Source organism: Hyla sarda, chromosome 1, assembly GCF_029499605.1.
Source record: "Hyla sarda isolate aHylSar1 chromosome 1, aHylSar1.hap1, whole genome shotgun sequence".
Classification (NCBI taxonomy): domain Eukaryota; kingdom Metazoa; phylum Chordata; class Amphibia; order Anura; family Hylidae; genus Hyla; species Hyla sarda.
In genome coordinates, this window is record NC_079189.1 from 465636189 (window position 1) to 465655785 (window position 19597).

Sequence of the window (19597 nt, forward strand, 5' to 3'; positions counted from 1 at the left end):
ACAACAGATCACGCTGCAAAAAATTAACCCTTATCTAGCCCCAAATGCGGAAAAATAAAAAAGTTATAGGAGTCAGAAGATGACAATTGTAAACATTCTGATTTTGGTGCATGTAGTTATAATTTAAAGTAGTAAAATACAATTAAACCTATATAAATTTGATATCCTTGTAACCATATGGACCTACTGAATAAAGAATAAAGATAAGGTGTCATTTTTACCGAAAAGTGCACTGCGTTGAAATGGACCCCCCCCCCCCCCAAGTTACAAAATAGCTTTTTTTAATTTCACCCCACAAATAATGTTTTTTTTTTCTGTTTTGCTGCAGATTTTGGTATAAAATAAGTGATGTTGTTAAAAAGTACAATTGGTCACAAAAAAACAAGCCCTTACTGTAGATGAACTAAGGGCGGTAGTGTCGGCCCCAGCAGGCATAAGTGACGTCGTGCCTGCTGCTCAAAACCCTTGAAATTTTGCACCTACAGACTCATATGATGGCTTTTTTTTTTTTTTTTTTGCGCCACCAATTCTACTTTGTAATGACATTTTAGCCAAAAATCTACAACGAAACAAAAAATAAATAAAAATCATTGTGTGACAGAATTTGAAAAAAACAAACAAAAAATTTTGGGGGCTTCTGTTTCTACGCAGTGCATTTTTCAGTAAAAATTACACCTTCTTTTTATTCTGTATGTCCATACAATTAAAATGATTTTGTCTTACTTCTGGAAAAAATCATAACTACATGCACGAAAATTAGTATGTTTAAAAATGTCCTATTCTGACCCCTATAACTTTTTTATTTTTACATACAGAGATGTATGAGGGCTAATTTTTTTTGCTCCGTGATCTGAAGTTTTTATCGGTACCATTTTTGTTTTGATCAGACTTTTTGATAGCTTTTTTATGCATTTTTTTATTGTATAAAAAGTGACCAAAAATACGCTATTTTGGACTTTGGAATTTTTTTAAATGTACGCCATTGACGGTGCGGTTTAATTAATTATATATTTTTATAGTTTGGATATACCACATGCGGGAGATGTATCAAAACCTGCCCAGAGGAAAAGTTGCTGAGTTGCCCATAGCAACCAATCGGACCGCTTTTTTCATTTTTGAAGAGGCCTCTGAGAAGTGAAAGAATTGATCTGATTGGTTGCTATGGGCAACTCAGCAACTTCACCTTTGAACAGGTTTTGATAAATCTCCCCCCATATGTTTATCCCCTTAAGAACCAAGGACGTACCGGTACGTCCTTGGTCCTGCTCTCCTGATATAACGCGGGGTTACACAGTAACCCCGCGTCATATCACGGCGGGCCCAGCGTCATAGTGAAGCCGGGACCCGCCTCTAATAGCGCGCAGCGCTAAAAGTGAAAGTTGAAAGTGAAAGTGAAAGTTGCCGGCTAGCTCAGTCGGGCTGTTCGGGATAGCCGCGGCTAATAGCGGCATCCTGAACAGCTTACAGGACAGCGGGAGGGCCCCTACTTGCCTCCTCGCTGTCCGATCGCCGAATGACTGCTCAGTGCCTGAGATCCAGGCATGAGCAGTCATGCGGCAGAATCGTCGATCACTGGTTTCTTGTGAGAAACCAGTGATCAGTGATGAAGATCAGTGTGTGTAGTGTTATAGGTCCCTATGGGACCTATAACACTGCAAAAAAAAAGTGAAAAAAAAAGTGAATAAAGATCATTTAACTCCTCCCCTATATTTGCCAAGCTTATCGCTACTAGAATTGCAAAGGTCCTTCCCTCCTCATCCATTCGAAAAAGGCCGGGTTCGTATCTGGTCGCCAAGCCTTGGATAATACGAGGCGCCTCTTACATATTTTCCATCATATAGAGGTTCTCGGTACCCCTGCCTTGGCCCTTGCTCTTGACGTTGAGAAGGTGTTCGATCAGCTTCGCTAGTCGTACGCTTTCTTGGCACTCCAACACTTGGGTTTTGCTGGCACCATATTTAATGCAATAAAGTTTCTTTACTCGACACCTTCTGCCAGGGTTTTCGCCAATGGTACGCTCTCAGAAGAGTTTGTAATCAGTAATGGCACAAGGAAGGGGTGCCCGTTATCCCCTCTCATTTTTATTTTGTGTTTGGAACACCTGGCTCAGATGCTGAGGGCTGATAGACGGGTACAGGGCATCTCCATTGATGGGGAGCAACACCTCATATCCATATACGCAGACTACATTATTTTGACACTTACTAGTCCCTCTTCCATCGTACCTGCTGCCACAGAGATTATCCACTCCTTCAGCTCCCTCTCTGATTATCTTCTTAATGCTACCAAGACGCAAACACTCCCCTTAAATTTGGACCCGTCCATAACTACTGACCTACGTAATTTCCATCCCTTTGTCTGGCAATCCACTAGCTACACACTCTAACCACTTCCAAAAATCACACCCCCTCTGCACCTGGGACAGTGAGTTGGGCATAATTCTATCAGAGGAGCAATGGAGGAAAGCTTTTATTTGCTCCCGTAGAGCTTTCCACTGCGTTTCTCATATTGAATCTGCTATCAAATCCACTTTGCATTGGTATTACACCCCCGACCGTTTGTCCCATATGTATCCTGGTACTTCTATGAGTTGTTGGCCTCAATGTGGTCAAAAAGGCACCCTGCATCACACCTTATGGGATTGTCCACTCATTTCCCACTTCTGGTCCTCCTGTAAACAATTGCTAGAAGAGGTACTCTTCTAAGTCTGCCTTGTCTGGTCTCCCCAACTAGACCTGTTATTTATAGATATGGATAATATTCCTAATGCGGCTAGAGATTTAGCTGCTAGAGATTTAAAGGGGTTGTGCACTGCCCTGACTTTCGGAGCTTTGCTCACAGCGTCCGGAAGTTCATTACTCCGAACGCTGTGTGCAGGCTTCCGTGTTCGCAGCCGCCGGGCGTGACGTCACGCCCGGCCCCTCGCGACGTCTCGCCCACCCCCTCGTGACGTCTCGCCCGCCCCCTCAACGAAAGTCTATGGGAAGGGGGCGCGACCGCTGTCACGCCCCCTTCCCATAGACTTTGGTAGAGGGGGCGGGCGTGACGTCACGAGGGGGTGGGCGAGACGTCACAAGGGGGCGGGCGTGACCTCACGCCCGGCGACTGCGAACACGAAAGCCCGCACACAGTGTTCGGAGCAATGAACTTCCGGACGCTGTGAGCGGAGCTCCGAAAATTAGGGCAGCGCATGGTTTGGATTTACCGAATTTAATGCCCATTGGCGCCTATGGTCTATGTCTAAATATGCTATAAATTACAGTTGAATTGATATTCTTGATGTATCACATTGTATGTTTTGATGGTTTGCTACTATTCCCCTGCCCTTTGTTATTATTGGGTATTGAGTGCAGAATGACAGGGAAAACTTTTTTTTTTATTTATTTATTATGTCTTTTAGCAAAGTCTGCCACATAATAAAATGAGAAAAAAAGATTAAAGGGTCTGAAGAATAAATGCACTGTATCTCACAACCAAGTTGCTATAGGGGCTAGTACAAATGCATGCTATTCATCATTACAGTACATGGAGGGGAGAAAAATAATTATGTTTTTTTAATTTATTTTTTTATCTTTTACTGTATAGATTATTGTTTCATGAATAATTTTCTTTAATGAATTACATACAGCTCTAAATATATATATATTGTTCTATTTATTTTATATAAATAGAAATATATATATCTTTATCTTATTTTTCATGGTATACATTTTACTCTACAACTATTTACATTCTTTGACTGGCCAACAGATAATTTTATTTATTAATTAATTATTTTGTTTGAACAAAAATTACTGTGCTATTATTAATTAATACTATCTCTCCTACATTATATTCATTTTAACTTTAAGTCAAATTAAAGGACATTGTACACACTTTTTTAACTGTTCTAATTTGGTTTTGTAAAGGATACACAATCTTCTACATCAGGACTTAATTCTTTAAATAAGACTGCATTTACATCACAATTCGATGATAGGACAGCCGGGTCCAACTTGAGAATTTTAAAACCGTCTGCCGTACCCCATTTATTTCAATGAGCAGGACGGAGCCAGATAAGTTACTCAGGTTGGCTCATTTTTGGATCGTATCAGTTTTCATTTCGGTAACAAAATTGATACAGTCCAAAAATGAGCTGACCGGGGACATAGCTGACTCTGACCGGCTCATTGAAATAAATGGGGTGTGGCACAGGACCGTAGGGGATATGGCAGCAGCTGGTTTTATTAAAAAATAAATAAAAAAATACAACCTTTCCTATAAATAATCAGTTAAGCCCAACTTTCAGTTAGCAGTGGTTTTCTCGGCTAGGCCTAGGGCAGCAGAAACTGAAATACACCACTGCCTATAATACAGGTCCAAACAGAAAACACCTTATCCTACTACATTTTAGGGACACTGGAACCGGCTAAACATCAACCTATAGGTTCTGCTAGTCTCTTCTTACCATCATTGCTTATTCATTTTCAGAGTCCACCTTTATTGTATAACAAACCACATGCCTGCCTGGGAACAAAGCCATTTAGGATTATTGTCTTTAGCACAGTAATATCCAGTTTTGTGTGTATGCATTTACTCGTCTACTCTATCTAATAAGGGTGTGCAGTGTACCTATTAAGGGTCTAAAATAGCCTAATTGGTGGAGAGTTGGAGTAGACAGGAGATTTCCCATTATATGAGTAACATACTATACATTAAAGGTTCTGTGAAATAGATTGTTGTGTACACAATCCTCTTAATCCTCCTTGACATTCTCTGTATTTTTGTGGCTGTCCTCACATTACTGATTCACATCACTGATTCAAATTTGCCACTGGAAGCTGTAATTGGCCAGATGGTGCCGACCAATCACAACTCTCAGATAAAAATTTTTTGTAAATAAATAAATACATTTTTATTCACATCTCTGGCTGTCCGGAGCTCTTAGCAGGGATTGCGGAGTGCTGCAGAGTGCCACCCGCTTCTCTAGATTACAAAACCTGATCGCAATGGAACTCAAGAGTGAGACCCAGTGCAATCTGTCCTTTAGTGCAGGTACAACAGCTCCCAGCATAGAACAGACTCTGTTCCATGCTGGGAGTAGTGGCAATACTGAAAGAATATCGGACATATAGTTAATAAAGCAACACAGTAGTTAATATAAATCACATTTTATAAATAACATTATTAAAATACATTATTTATAAAAAAGTGTTACAAAATTAATTTAAAAAAAACAACAAAACACATATTTTGACAATTACATGGCCTCATTATCTATTTTTAATATTGCCGGCTAAATTTTTATGTCCCTGCCTGCTCACTTAAATTGATCCCTACTGCATCATTTTTTTTTTTTGGTACCCAATAAAATCCATTAAAAACACCCGCAGGGAAACTGCCAAAGGAGCCAAAAATGTAATTACCACACAAAGTTAAAAATGTCAGAAAAAACACCAGGGTAAATCAGTGGCAGTTTTTCATGCGGTTTTTTTCTGGCATTTTTTTTTTTTTACACTAAAAATGTCAGAACAAAACCTCAGTGGAATCTTAGCCTCATTGCGGTAGATTTATCAAACTGTGTGCAAAGGTACAGAGGAACAGTTGCCCATACCAACCAATCACAATCCAGCTTTCATTTTTCAGAAGACTTTAAAAAACAAACAAACAAAAAAAAAAAACTGAAATCTGATTGGTCGCTATAGGCTCCACTGTTCCTGTTCCACAAGTTTTCATAAATTTCCCCCATTGAAAAAAAAAATGCATCCACATGTCGCCTTGAAAACTCGGCATGTATCGATCAGATATGTAAATACAGGTGGGGGTCTGACACTGGTTCTTCCCCCACTGCCTTATGAAATGGTCTTGGAGGCTACTTTTAGGTAGTGTACCTCTTGGTGAGAGATCTTTGACTGCTGGACATTTTTCTGCAACACACAGTTGACAGACGTGGCAGAAGGAAATCTTTACCTGATTGCAACACATTCTTGGCTTGCCCAGTCGCCAGATTTATCGCAAATCAAGCGTTTATGGGACCAGCTGGGATGCCTGATTTGGCTACCTACGAGTGTGCAGAATCTACAGGCCCAACTGAAATATCTGTGTGCAAATGTGCTTCCGGATGTCAAGTGGAACCATGCCCAACCATATCTCATCTTGTTTCCAGGCCGAGGAAGATCACGGCTGCAGTCAGTGATTGGCTGATCAGACAGTATCTGTAAAGTTGACATGTCACAGGAATCTTCAGTGAGCATCAGGAACTAGGAGCGTTATAAAGGAAAGACTGAGACTTTATTTTTCAGGTCCATTCCTGACTTTGTATTCAATAATTGCAATTAAAGGGTATCTGTCATCAGTATCACATGCATTAATCTGTTGATGTTGGCTACTAGTGCGGGTGACACTGATGAACATCATACTTACTGTGTTTCTCTCCATGCAGCCGATCATCCATTATGCACATTTTTTATAATGGCAAATAGCATTCTTGGTGCGCAAGGGTGTTCCAAAGCACAGGGTGCATGTTGACGTCAAGCCTGCTAAGTCCTCAGTCCAGCCTGGCTTATGAATACTCATTATCCTCCTACCTTCCATCTCCTTTCTGTGTCTACTGAACATGCGCCATATCCAGGGTAGTTCCTAAAGGTCTAGGGTTGAGCTAAAGAATGAGCAAACTTGTTTGTCGGCTGATAACTGATTGTTTGTCAGCAGGACATGTGTAAACTGGAGATATGCTACCTACAAAAATTGGGCCATGTATAGGCTGTTTTTCACTGTCATCCCCTCATATAAAAGAAGCCTTGGGGCATGTTCACAGGGTTAAAAATAATAATTGTAAAATCTGCATCAAAAGACAGCTCCAAAAACTGTTAAGTTTCAAAAAAAAAATTTAAGCTGTATTTTTTACTTTAGAACAATTATTGTGTGCATTTTTAAAGTGCTTTTTGGCTTTTTTTGGGGTAGTTTTTGATACGCACCAAAAACAGCTTTAATATACACAAACACATTTTCAAATATAAAACAAGTGTCTTTTTAAGCTTCCCCATTGATTTCAGCGGGCGAAATTAGCGCTGGTTACAGAAGGGAACCTCGCCAAAGACGTGACATGTTACCTCTTTTTCAGGCAGGAAGAAAAACATCAAAACCAATGTGATGTAGTTTTCAGATCGCCCATAACATGTATCCATGCAATGCATATGCATTGCACTGATCTATGTAAGTTATTGAATGGTTACTGATAATGTCCCTGGCATAGGGGACTAAAAAAGTGTACAAAATATTTTTTTAAATCCATCCCCTAGTAAAATTTTTGCCAATTTTCCAAATTTAATATTGATTTTTGGTCACAACCCATCCCAGAAAAGGTTGAATAAAAAGTGATCAAAAAATCACTTCTACTTCTACTTCTAAGGTATAAATAAAAAGTACAAATCACAGTTTAAAAAATTATCTTTAACCCAGCTCACAGCTCCATAAGTGGAAAAATAAAAAAAAAGTATAGAATATGCACAGTTTTAAAGTTTTATTTTTTTAATGGTGTTCAATTCACATTCTAGCACATTATGTCCCACATTAAAAAAACAATTCATATAAAATATGACAAAATCTTAATGACACACAAAAATGAATTTAAATGTTACGGAACATTTCATAAATCTGTACCATCCAATCCAGAAAAAAATTTAAACAAAACTAAACATTAATGCTCACAAGGATTAAGTAAATGTGGACCATTGTATTTTTTGTACAAAATTAATACACACTCCAATTTAGACTGAATAGAAATCTGTACGTGTTAGACTATGTTTACTTGGGGGATGGCCTGCATGGGAAATCTCTATGCGGACATTCCCTGACAGCGGAGCGCTGGCAGACCATGCCAGCACTAGGACTGCTCGGAAATGTGTTATTTCATAGACGGCAATGCATTTCCATGCAGAGTCTGCTTCTATGTGAACAGCGTAACAGAATCCCATTGAAATCAATGTAACTTTGCTTCTGCAGAAACTCCGCATTGGAGATCATGTGTACATAGCCTTAAAGATTACCTGTCATCAAATTATATTTTCTGAACTCAGATTATATTCCCTAACTACTCCTAACACCCCTCCTGTCCTTAAAAAAAATGTTTTCAAGCTTTAAAAAGCTCTATATCATACCTTCCCACTTGCTCACATTGTGTGAGCTCCTGGCAGGAGAAAGTGGGCATTTCCCAGCAGGCGCGACATTACTGATGCCTGCGAGAGCTGTGCCTCTCCATGCCCCGCACGCACTTCCTGAGTTTCGTCTCCTGTCAGGCCGGAAGGAGACCAAACTAACTGTTTAACTTGCGGCAGGGAAAAGAACAGAGCCACCTAGTGGCCGCTTTTTCAATCACATTAGAAACATATAAAGGGGGAGAATTTTTACAGCAAGTAAATAGCTTTAGAAGTTTAGCTTTAGATGAACAATTGCAGCTGGTGTTACCATACAGCAATCCACATGCAGTGAACATTGAGTACACTCCCTGACGCTGATGTGCAGCCTCACTGCATCCTTTTAAGGGCCCACAAGAGATGTTTGCAAATCACAAAGGTATCTGCAGTGGAATCATTAATTACGATCATTAGCATCATAATTGCTTGAGAATTAACAAATATTGACATGAATTGACTTTTATTAACAGAATTTGATGTATTAAATCAAATGGTGATCAAATATTCACAAAATAATTTTTATGCGGAAATTACAAAAATATTGGGGAAGGGGGGAGAGATCATCATAACAAAACAAAGCTATCTGTGAGAGAAAAATGTATCTCCTATCCTACAGATAGGAGATAAGTGTAAGATGATGGGGGAAATGACCGCTGGGACCCCCGCGATCTTTGTACGGGGCTCCGGCCCTCCTCCTAAATGAGGCATGCCATCCACTGCACAAAGCAATGGCCAACGCGCCCCCATTAATGCATCTCTACGGGAGAACTGGAGTACTGCACTTGGGAATCTCCAATTCTCCCATAGAGCTGCAAGCATGAACGGGGCATGTCGGCCATTGCTTTGTGCGGGGTTGTCAGGCTCCATTTAGAAGGAGAGCCAAGGCGTTGTGGAGGAGATCACAGGGGGTCCCAGCGGTTGCACCCCCCCTTCATGATCTGGCAATTATTATTAGGATAGGGAAGTTTTTCTAACCTGGAGAATGCCTTTAATTTCTTAAACTGCTCTGTTAAATATGGCTCTGGTTGCCTGGGTAAAAAAAAATAGTTTTTGTTTAAGGCTGTGTTCACATAGGGCGTATTTACCACAATTTTACCACGATTTTTACCACAAATTTTACAGCGATTCCAGAAAATAGCAGTAATAACGCAGCTGTACCATGACACAGTACCGCCAATAAAATAAATTCCTAATTTAATGCACACATTACTGCCCATTAAACATTTACTTTTCATTATATGGGAATTGACAATATCATATTGTATGTATAGCTGGAACTAAAGGCACCATCTTATGGAATTTGTAAAGTTCTTCTCCTTGTCTGATCCAGCAGTGGCACTCTGTCCACCCCAGAGTCTCTATTTATCTACCCTGAGCATGCTCTCCCTGCTCTCCTCACAGGAAGTGTTAAAAAAATAGGCAGCCAGTCAAGGAGGTGGCAGTGTGTTCTGGTAGAAGGTGAGTATGCTCTATTTTATTATTTTACATTCCCTATATTTATTATTTTTAAATCAGAGGACCCCCTTTAATGTTTGATACCAGAATAAATGATTTGCCAAATGAAAAGTTGGACTGCACTTTGATAAAATGCTGTTCATGTCTGTGCAATTGTAAGGTAAAACATGCCTTCCACTCCGTTTAATACAAGCCTGTAAAAGTAGTATATTATTAACTAAAGTGAGTGATGAAACTGTCAGCTCCGTGCTGATAATTGCAAAGCAAAAAGCCTTTCGTACATGTAGTTTTTGTCCTCCAGAAGATGCACTAGGCTTTAACAATTTGTATCAAGGCTTTGTTGACTTGCCTCTTTTGGTATGACGATGATGACATTTTATAGATACTTCTGGGAAGGATAAGCAGAGAGGGTTTGGTCACCCAGATTCAGAAACAGAAACAATCATGCCTTATGTAAGTGTACTTCTTCTAAGGTACAATTATGATAATTGAGGGAAAACTATTTCAGGGAGATTGCATCACAGTCTAATTTATGCTTTGGTACTCTTATTGAAGTTCTTTTATAAGCTTCTTTAGAAAAAAAAAGACATTCAATCCTATCTATGGGGCAGACACATTTATTAGCTTTCTTATTCTGATAAAGTAAGCTCATGGGAAAAATTTGGAGCAGAAGTCAAAAGCAGATTAAAAAAAAAATTAAAATAATCTGTAGAATTGCATGTGTTGTATACCATACTATAGTTGTAACTATGCTGTCTCCAATACGTTAGAATTGGTTCTCACTGGCATTAAAAGCAGATATAAAAATGTTGAAGAAACATATAGCATTGCTTATGTGTTTGTATCAAAATATGCAGAAGTAGGAAAACAGCGGCGAATCAACGGAAAGATGCAATAGAAAGTCTTTATTCTTATACCTGCGGGTACAGTATCCAACTGGAGGGAAAGACGCAGTAAACTACTTACAACACAAAACAAACAGGTACCTGTAAGAAGTTTACTACGTCTTTCCCTCCGGTTGGATACTGTACCCGCAGGTATAAGAATAAAGACTTTCTATTGCATCTTTCCGGTGAGTTGCCGCTGTTTCCCTACGTCTTCATATTTTGATACGGACTTGCTGCCTGTTCTGCTGAGCACCACGGGGGACCTGCAGCTGTTTCAAGGGATTTGGTGTCTGTCTTATACATTAGCTAGGGTTATGTGGCTGTGCCGACATCTCTACCAGTATTTGATTGCTTAACTGTTTGCCCCATTTCTGAAATCACCAAAAATCCATTTGATTTTGTCCTGTACTTTCTGGTTGAGCAGTTGCTCAGCACTACAATTCCCAGAATGCATTGCATACCCTCAGCTATTTATTTATCGTTGTCCTCCCACACTGCCTACTCCCCTCCCACAGCACTCCTGCCAGTCCCCTGCCCAGAGCTGATTCAAAACATCTGATTTCACAGCCGACTATCACACAGTCAGTGAGACTGCAGCACCTTCTTCATTCCCTGTCCGCTCCTCAGGATAAGGCATCATTTAGCACAAGACAGCATGCTGTAAACATACCTCATTCTTCCCTAACCCCTTCCCTCTTTGGCGATTTTTCATTATTGCACTTTTATTTTTTCCTCCTCACCTTCTAAAAATCATAACACTTTCAATTTTCCACCTAAAAATCCATATGAGGGCATGTTCTTTGCGCCAATAATTTTACTTTGTATTACTATTCATAATTTCACTACAAAATTGAAAAATAAAAGAAGCCATTTTGTAATTTTTAGTGGCTTCCGTTTCTACGCAGTGCAGTTTTCGCCAAAAATTGCACCTTATATTTATTCTGTAGGTCCATACGGTCGCAAGAATATCCAATTTGTATAGGTTTGGTTTGATTTTACTACTAAAAAAAAATTATAACTACATGCACCAAAATTAATACGTTGAAAAATGTCCTTTTCTGACCCCTATAACTTTTTTATTTTTGCATATAAGGGGCGGTATGAGGGCTAATTTTGCCCCGTGACTTGAAATTTTTATTGGTATCATTTTTGTTTTAATCAGATTTTTTGATCATTTTTATTTATTTTTTTATGGTGTAAAAAGTGACAAAAAATACTCTATTTTGGACTTTGGAATTTTTTTACATGTACACCATTGACCGTGCGGTTTATCTCATTATATATTTTTATAGTTTGGACATTTACGCATGCAGTGTTTTTTATGGGAAAAGGGGGGTGATTCAAACTTTCATTAGGGAAAGGGTTAGATCCCATTTATTAACACTTTATAAATGGGGACTATAACATTGCACACACTGATTTCCTACACTGATCACTGCCATGCAATAGCATAGCATTGCTCAGGGTTATCGCCGCTCGACTGATCCTGCCTGGATCTCAGGCACAGAGCAGTCATTTGGCGATCGGACAATGAGGAGGCTGGTAGGGATCCTCCTTGTGTCCTGCAAGCTGTTCTGGATGCCGTGATTTCACAGCGGCAGTCCCGAACAGCACTACTGAGCTAACCAGCAATGTTTACTTTCGTTTTAGACTGCGTCTAAAGGTTTAATGCAGGACATCAGCCCGATCGGCGATTTCCGGCATTAGCCGTGGGTCCTAGTTGCCTATATGCCTGCTGAGCACGCATCATACCTCGGGAGCCGCAGATGGACGTTAATGTCCATTTGCGGCAAGGGGCTAAATGTCCCAATAAAGATATTGGCCCAGATTTATCACACTGTGTGAGAGAAAAAGTGGAGTGAATTTCCCACAGCAACCAATCACAGCTCAGCTTTCACTAGAGCTCGTTAGCTGAGCTGTGATTGGTTACTGTGAAAAAATCACTCCACTTTTTCTCTCACACAGTTTGATAAATCTAGGCCATTATGTATATGTATACAAATACCGTATTTATCGGGGTATACCACGCACCGGCCTATAACACGCACCCTCATTTTACCAAGGATATTTGGGTAAAAAAAGTTTTTTACCCAAATATCCATGAAAAAATGAGGGTGCATGTGTGCGCATGTATACCCCGATATACCCCCAGGAAAGGCAGGGGGAGAGAGGCCGTCGCTGCCTGCTTCTCTCCCCCTGCCTTTCCTGGGGTCTAGAGCGCTGCTGTCGGCCCTTTTCACCCCCTGGTTATCGGCGCCGCTGCCCGTTCTGTCCCCCTGACTATCGGTGCCGGCGCCGATAGCCAGGGGGAGAGAAGCGGCGCCGACAGCCAGGGGGAGAGAAGGGGCAGCGGCACCCATTGCCGGCGCCGCTGCCCCGTTGCCTCCCCCCATCCCCGGTGGCATAATTACCTGAGTCCGGTCCGCGCTGCTCCAGGCCTCCGTCATGCGTCCCCAGCGTCGTTGCTATGCACGGCGCGGCGCTCTGACGTCATGCGCCGCGCCATTCAGCGCATAGCAATGACGCCGGGGACGCACGACGGAGGCCTGGAGCAGCGCGGACCGGACTCAGGTAATTATGCCACCGGGGATGGGGGGAGGTAACAGGGCAGCGGCGCCGGCAATGGGTGCCGCTGCCCCTTCTCTCCCCCTGGCTGTCGGCGCCGCTTCTCTCCCCCTGGCTATCGGCGCCGATAACCAGGGGGTGAAAAGGGCCGACAGCAGCGCTCTAGACCCCAGGAAAGGCAGGGGGAGAGAAGCGGGCAGCAACGGCCTCTCTCCCCCTGCCTTTCCTGGGGGTGTATCGGCGTATAACACGCACACAGACTTTAGGCTAAAAATTTTAGCCTAAAAAGTGCGTGTTATACGCCGATAAATACGGTATGTATATGTGTTTATGGAAGAGAGATAGTGATGGTGTATTTTGTTTCTAAATGAAGACCAAAGTTACTTATCTTCAATGGGGTATTCCGGCCAAAAACATCTTATCCCCTATGCAAAGGATGCTGGGACCCCCTGCGATCTCCCTGCAGCACCCGCTACCTATGCGGGGCTGTGTCTCCAGTTTCGGCCCCCGGGATCAGACATCTTATCCCCTATCCTTTTGATAGGGGATAAGATGTTTTTGCCCAGAATTCCCCTTTAAGCTACATTGGCATAATAAAAAAAAATATTTATGATTGTTAACCTTCTCTTTAACCCTTTCTCCCTGGAACAGAGCAATTTTCATTTTTGATAAATACACTAATAAAACTTTCACTGTAATCCTGTCTACGATGCACACTGCTAAAAAGTGATCTTTACAGTACAGGAAGTGTCATCATATAATTATAAAAATAAAAAATTGGTCAGCACATCCTACACAACTGTTAAAGATGTAATAAGTATACAGGTGTATGCCGCTGTCACTGAAGTACAAATGCAACACCAAAAGGGTGGTAAGGGGCCAAAAATACAATAATACAAGACCCAGGGCTGAAGCCCGGGGTGAAACACCCCTATTAGCACACCTCTAAAATATAACTTTTGTTAGTTATTAAATAATATAATATAATAAAAATCTCCAAAATGAAAAAATAAAAAAATAGCTCTAAGGCAGGAAAAAGAGAAAATTACATGTATTGACCGGAGTGAAACCCCTGATAATGATCAGTGCAGTACTGCAGTTCACCGCTTATAGTTGTGTCTGCCTAAGTGTCTTATTTAAAACATACACAACAGGCCAACCTCATACATGTTTCACCGTAACAAAGGCGTTCTCCAGAGGCAGTGATCTGATCACTGCCACTATGTGCCTCTTGAGAATGCCATTGTTAGGGCGAAACATTTAGAGGCTGGAGATTATGTATCATGTGTATGTATGATGTTTGCATGTATGTGTTATGTGAGGTGTGTGTATGATGTGTGTATGTTTTATGTGTGAGTACATGTGTTATGTGTGTTTGTATTATTGCGTTTGTGTATGTATGTTGTGTATGTATTTTATTCAGGGGCACAGTGTGTGGCAGTATTATATTCAGGGGGTACAGTGTGTGGCAGTATTATTTTCATGGGGTAACGTGTGTGGCAGTATTATATTAAGGGGTACAGTGTGTGGCAGGATTATATTCAGGGGGAACAGTAGGTGGCAGGATTATATTCAGGGGGAACAGTAGGTGGCAGTATTATATTCAGGGGGTACAGTGGGTGGCAGTATTATATGCAGGAGGTACAGTAGATGGTAGTTTTATATTCAGGGGGTGCAGTGGGTGACAGTATTATATTCAGGGGGTACAGTGGATGGTAGTTTTATATTCAGGGGGTGCAGTGGGTAGCAGTATTATATTCAAGGGGTACAGTGGATGGTAGTTTTATATTCAGGGGTTAAAGTGGGTGGCAGTATTATATTCAGGGGTAAAGTATTTAGCAGAATAATAATGATTATTTTCTTCATACAGAGGATGAGGATCTACTGACAAAGTGAAGAGCGTATGATGTCCGGGTGTCAGACTCTGCAGAGAAGATGGAGCTGGAAGAAATCCTGACGTCTGGACCAGATGGAGAAGAAAAGAAAAGACAACAGAGAAGACGTCACTCAGGTCAGTGATATCAATGTGTTTTCTCCTGACTGTCCCATCAGCTGTAGTCACTTGTAAGTTCCGCAGTGATGATGGGTGACGATGTAGGCTCTCCAGCTGTTGAAAAACTACAACTCCTATAATGCCTGAGACGTGATGGGAGTTATAGCTTTACAACAGCTGATTGGGTGATTGGTGGGGGTCCCAGCAGTTGGACCCCCACCAGAAAAATGGGATGCTTATTCTTCAATGCTTGTTTTGTCTTTCTGGCCCTGCCTGTTAGTCACTTATATTGTTGTGTATTCCCCTGACTGTGTCCCATCAGTGCTGTAGTCACTGATATCTTTGTGCAGCCCAGTAAAGGGGTTGTCCGGGATTGGGGAAGAGGGTCTTCAGGTGGTGGTGGTGGTGGTGGGGGGGGGGGGTTGCCTGTGGTTTCTAGCTACGCCCCTGAGGTCACCTAATCGTGGTGGGATGGTGCACACTATTTGGCCAAATGGTAAGGTAAGAACCTCTATTTTTCTTTAAAGCAGTATTGCAATGTAAAACGTGTTATATTACACATATATCTTAGCACTAGAAGTTTGCTGCTGTAATTTTCTTGTTTTCATTATCATATAATTAGACTGAAAACTTATGCCCTATCCTGTAGATAGGGGATAAGAACATATGTACCGGAGTTCCCCTTAAAAAACTAATGATAGACATTATTACTTGCATTTACCTCTAAATGTAATGTAATAGTGAACAGGTTACATCAGTGCATCCTTCCCTTTGTACAAGTTAACATTTGTAAATTTTGCAGAGATTACGAGATGTTTTCTGTGCAAAGTGATCACATGTCCTCCAGTCAGGTTGTCACCAACAATATAATTTTAATAATTTAAAGTTGCACAGATTTGAGTTCTCTTCTAAAGTGTCCCTATCTATCACAAAGACATGTCAAACGTTTTGATCAATTAGAGCCCCACATGATCAGTGGAATGAGCAGAGAGAGACGCAGCTCACAGCGATCTACATCAGCTTCCCTAGACTGCATCATATACTTATAGACTTACTCACGTCTATAACACCAACACAAAAAACTATTACGAAGCTTGTGCTTCATCCCCTGATGAAGCACAAGCGAAACGTACATTGAGGTGTGGGGTGGTATGGTTTCGGGCAGCAGGATGTTCTGTAATTTCTAGCTTTTTACTATCGTGAGTTCACCAGTATTGATCCCTTCATGCACTTACATCTATGTCCTTTGTATTCCTGTGTCATACTCAATCTGTGGTGATGTCAATATTTATTCTATTGTTTTTTTGAGACATAGTTTTTTCCATATATGGATCCAAATACCCTGTAATCAATGTATATATGCTACCTTTACCATCTCTTCTCTTCTGTACCTGTCATTTCAGTGCCTGTATTTTAACATCTCATGCTGTGATTTTAAATGTATGTTTTTTTTTAATTTATGTTCAATAAAATATCCATTTTAAGTAAGAGGTTTTTTTTTTCTTCTGTAGGCATTACTTACATCTATCTCCTGGAAAACCTGTGTCTTGATAGGGTCCATGCTCTGGTCAGACCACTTCCCTATTTATCTATCATCTGTAGGAGACTGAAATTGATCTTCATTTAATTAGTCTGGTGGAGGAGGAAGGAGTAGAATAAGTTTCTGGTCCTATTTTGCCCAAAGGTACATGGCAGAGCGAGACTCCCTGACCCTAAAATGTACTATACTGGCTTTGTCCTTCTCTGGGTGTTCGACTGGCACTTCCATTTGAAGACAAAACAGTGGAATTGGAAACCTTTCTGGCCCACCCTCATCTCAAATATTTTTTTTGGCTTCCAGCCACTGGTAGACCCACTAGTCTTAATCACTCCATTTTCTCTTCTGGATGCCTAGATACCTTGGATGTGGTTGTATTTAAGGGTACATTCTCCATGAGGAATTGTCCTTTTTCTCCTCCTCTTTTCTGCAATCCAACTTTTCTTCCTGGGCTGACAATGCACAGGTTTATGTGTTGGAGCCAGTGGGAATACTAGATTTTATCAAATATTAAAGGGCTCTTACTGACTTTAGAGACTCTTTGTACAGCGCACACCGACACCCCCTATCATGGATGACCTATGACTTGCTCGCCTCCTACATTAATACCTATGACCAAAAACATAATCATAAAGCCACCCCTACTATACTTTAGTGTTATTTCCTCTGTTAAAAAGGTCTCTTTCTGCATGTTCATGCAGCTGTGAATGCAGTATTTTCCAGGCATTGGAGAGATCCTAGTCCCCCTTATATGTTAGAGCGGGTTACATAATTCCTATGGAGGAGTTTGTAGCTGAGGACATTGATAACCCCACCAAGTTTTTCACTGTTTGAACTAAGGTGGGAATATCCAACTCTGACTTCAATGGGCATTGTCAGATATAAAAACTTTTTATATGTTGTACATCTTGGCAAAACAATAGTTTTTCTAATATACTTTTGTATAGGACATTGATGAGTCCCACAGCAGCATGAGAGTGTCCAAGAGTCATGGACTGGAGATGGCTGATTGACAAGGCTGCAGGAGGAATAAAGCCTGCAGCAACACTGTTGTAACACAGGGTTTTACCAAACATGTGCCTGCAGCTGTTGCATAACTACAACCCCAAGCATGCCTGGGCAGCCAAATGATGTCTGGGCATGCTGGGAGTCATGCTGGGAGAATAATCATTGTGTGAGTACAATCACTGACAACGACAAATATGAATACTGCATTGTGCTAACGCTGGACACAGAGGTAATTATTAGAGATGAGCGAACTTTTCAAAAATTCGATTAGGCCGATTCGCCGAATATTCTGGAAAAGTTTATTTCGATCCTAATTTTTTTGTGGCGAATCTATATTAAAAAAGGCTATTTCTAGCCTACATACAGCCTCTATAGGGGTATAGAACACTTTGCTGTGTTCTAAAACGCATATGGAGTGTGCTGGGTTAGTGAAATAATACTGTTATTCAGAATAACATGCAGATTACCGGCATCGCTCTTAGAATCACTGCCGCACAGCAGCACAATGACAGAGCCTGGTGGTGGCATCAGTGTCAGGAGACCATATAGTGACTGAATGACATAGCGTGGAGGTGTTGGCAGCATGAGGAGACCATTTAGTGGCTTAATGGCACAGCGTTGAGGTGTTGGCAGCATGAGGACACCATATAGTGGCTGAATGACACCGCTTGGATGAGGCTGAAGCATGAGGACACCATATAGTGGCTCAATGACACAGAATGGAGGTGTTGGCAGCATGAGGACACCATATAGTGGCTGAATGGTACAGTGTGGTGGTGTTGGCAGCATGAGGACACCATATAGTGGCTGAATGACACAGCTTGGATGAGGCTGAAGCATGAGGACACCATATAGTGGCTCAGTGACACAGAATGGAGGTGTTGGCAGCATGAGGACACCATATAGTGGCTGAATGGCACAGTGTGGAGGTGTTGGCAGCCTGAGGACACCATATAGTGGCTGAATGACACAGCTTGGATGAGGCTGAAGCATGAGGACACCATATAGTGGCTCAATGACACAGAATGGAGGTGTTGGCAGCATGAGGACACCATATAGTGGCTGAATGGCACAGTGTGGAGGTGTTGGCAGCGTGAGGACACCATATAGTGGCTGAATGACACAGCTTGGATGAGGCTGAAGCATGAGGACACCATATAGTGGCTCAATGACACAGAATGGAGGTGTTGGCAGCATGAGGACACCATATAGTGGCTGAATGGCACAGTGTGGAGGTGTTGGCAGCATGAGGACACCATATAGTGGCTGAATGACACAGCTTGGATGAAGCTGAAGCATGAGGACACCATATGGTGGCAGAATGACACAGCATGGAGGTGTCAGCATGAGGAGACCATATAGTGGCTTAATGACACAGCATGGACAGGTTGTCAGCATGAGGACACCATATAGTGGCTGAATGACACAGCATGGACATGTTGTCAGCATGAGGACACCATATAGTGGCTGAATGACACAGCTTGGATGAGGCTGAAGCATGAGGACACCATATAGTGGCTGAATGACACAGCATGGAGGTGTTGGCAGCATGAGGACACCATATAGTGGCTGAATGGCACAGTGTGGAGGTGTTGGCAGCATGAGGACACCATATAGTGGCTGAATGACACAGCTTGGATGAAGCTGAAGCTTGAGGACACCATATAGTGGCAGAATGACACAGCATGGAGGTGTTGTCAGCATGAGGAGACCATATAGTGGCTTAATGACACAGCATGGACATGTTGGCAGCATGAGGACACCATATAGTGGCTGAATGACACAGCATGGACATGTTGTCAGCATGAGGACACCATATAGTGGCTGAATGACACAGCTTGGATGAGGCTGAAGCATGAGGACACTATATAGTGGCTGAATGACACAGCATGGAGGTGTTGGCAGCATGAGGAGACCATATAGTGGATGAATGGCACAGCCCGGAGTTGCCAGCAGCATGAGTAGGCACTAGGCCTTC

General features: G+C 41.7%; 1 long non-coding RNA gene across 2 annotated transcripts in view; it reads left to right on the forward strand.

Annotated features, from left to right (window-relative positions):
* LOC130285035 (uncharacterized) overlaps nt 1-17127 on the forward strand; it is a 33371-nt gene extending 16244 nt beyond the window's left edge. For both annotated transcript variants that reach the window (XR_008847225.1, XR_008847226.1), the window contains 2 exons: nt 14952-15092; nt 16586-17127. This is a non-coding gene — a long non-coding RNA (uncharacterized LOC130285035). The remainder of the gene's footprint in view (nt 1-14951; nt 15093-16585) is intronic.
* Nucleotides 17128-19597: the final 2470 nt, after the last annotated feature.